We start from the raw sequence: 2,279 nt of genomic DNA on the forward strand, positions 1-2,279 counted from the left end.
ACTGCAACCCTAGAGTTGGATTTAACTGGCTTTCGAGCAAGGGAACCTTTACCTTTACCTTTCTATCCAATACCTTGGAATGGCAGGCAAGGTTCAAACTTAGAGCCAGAGAATGAACAGCAAATTAACATGCAACATGATGATGATCAAGATATGCTAAGTGACACTGGATCACAAGTTAAGGTTATAGGGGGAACAGTTGTAAAGCAATAAATATGTCAGACTAGCCGATAACTATCTAAAGGTGTCTTTTCTAACCATGGGAAGCGACTGGGAATCTTCATTCTCTCCTGTCGGCCTGAATAAAGCTTTGTTGGTCTTAAGGTGCCATTGGGCTCTAAATTTGGTTGAACAATAGTTTGCTCTTCCCCAGGAATCCTCAGAATTCCACTTCTGTGTGAGCTGACTAGGTCCAAGAGAGAATTATTGGCTCCCCGACCAATACTTGCTGTTCTTGGGAAGCAGAAATATTTAGCACTGTAGCACAGATATATAAATACGCTCCGAGAGGATAGCCCGGGAGAATCACCGACATGATTCTGAAGTCGTCCGATTGCCTTCAAATATTTATGAAGGAAATGGGCTGCAGCTGTTGATTTTCTTAAAATATTGAGTTTGTTGAAATCAAATCAACAAACCAGAGTTTTTGCAATCATTTAATCATCTGAACAGTCGAGGCACCAACCTTTAACGACAGATCTCCCATCTGGTTTAGCTGCTCCGTAATGAGAGCAAATGAAGAAAACATTGAGGCTAAATCTGATTCCAGCATTAGCAGATACAAGTAACACAATTAGATCTGAGCTTGGCACGCTTAATTTTCAGTATTCAGTCCCATGAAGTAATTATCAGTATGAACAAACTAGGGAGCAGAGTTCAACATCTTACGCTGATCACTAGAGATATCTGGTAGATTGGCAAAACTAACATTTTTAAAATGTTAAACTCATTTGGAAGAGAATTGCAAGTAGATAAATAGGTACCGCTTCGGTGGGAAGGTAACAGCATTCCGTGCACCGTGGCGTTTAGTCATGCTGGCCAAATGACCATGGAAACGTCATCGGACAGTGCTAGCTCTTCGGCGTGGAAACAGAGATGAGCACCGCAACCCTAGAGTGGGATTCAACTGGCTTTTGAGGAAGGGAAACCTTTACCTTTGCGTTAGGGATGACAAGGAGGGAATGTGCAAGATCTTGTAGCAGGCATCTCTTTTCTTCCTTCCCACCGTTTCTTCTTTCCCTTTCCTGAAATCTCCTATAGTCTCTCCCCCTTCCCTGCTTCCTTCACTCCTTCCCACCCACTGGCCAGCCTACGTTTATCTCCCCCCCCATCTTAAGCTTCCCCTTCTTCCCTCCCCCGACAGCCTCTCCCTGGTCAAGTTTGGTAGTGCTAGACACTGGGCTGGGCCCTGTTGTGCGATGACAATCACTTGTCTAGGCTAGGATAACTTGCACAGTGGGGATGGGGAACCTGCAAGAGCTTGCAAGGGACACCTTTCTTTCCACTTGATCTCCCCTCCCACAATGTTTCCTCACCCCGGCATCACTCACATCCTCAACTTTTCCTGCTTTCTTCTCTGCTACCCTTGTTGTTCAGTAGCACAGTCGAGTCCAACTCTTTGTGACCCCATGGACCAGCTCCCACCAGGCCCTCCTGTCTTCCACCGTCCTCTGAAGTTTGCTCAATTTCATGTTCGTTGCCTCTATGACACTGTCTAACCATCTCATCCTTTGCCGTCCCCGTCTTCTTTGACCTTCAATCTTTCCCAGCATCAGGGTCTTCTCTAGTGAGTGCTCCCTTCTCATTGGGTGGCCAAAGCATTTGAGCTTCAGTTTCATTATCTGGCCTTCCAGGGATCAGTTAGGGTTGATTTCTTTTAGTATTGACTGATTTGATCTTCTTGCAGTCCAAGGGACTCTGCTACCCTACCACCCATCAAATCTACTTTTTATCTGCTCCCTACCTTCAGCTGTATTTATTATTTACTTCATTTATACCCTGCCTTTTTCTACAATGGGGAACCAAAGCAGCATTCTCCTCTCCTCCATTTTATCTTTACAACAACTCTCTGAGGTAGCTTAGCCTGAGTGTTTAACTTGCCCAAAGTCACCCAGTAAGCTGCCCTGGCAGAGTAAGGATTTGAACCAGGATCTCCCAGGTCTTAGTTTGATACTCTGATCTCTATACCTCATGGACTATCATGGTGTGCTGCTAATGAATAGTAGAAAGCAGCTGGGCCTGGAAGAGGGATGTGACTTGCATGGTAGCAAGTAGTTCCT

The 2,279-nt window shown here is 45.1% G+C and overlaps 1 protein-coding gene across 1 annotated transcript in view; it reads left to right on the forward strand.

Annotated features, from left to right (window-relative positions):
* The window catches only part of CTNNA2 (catenin alpha 2), a gene marked incomplete at its 3' end in the record, with an annotated part of 719,772 nt that overhangs the window by 24,736 nt on the left and 692,757 nt on the right, over positions 1–2,279 (forward strand). The window lies entirely within an intron of this gene.

This window comes from Gekko japonicus, unplaced genomic scaffold (genome assembly GCF_001447785.1).
Source record: "Gekko japonicus isolate JY-2015 unplaced genomic scaffold, Gekko_japonicus_V1.1 scaffold570, whole genome shotgun sequence".
In the NCBI taxonomy this organism is placed as follows: Eukaryota; Metazoa; Chordata; class Lepidosauria; order Squamata; family Gekkonidae; genus Gekko; species Gekko japonicus.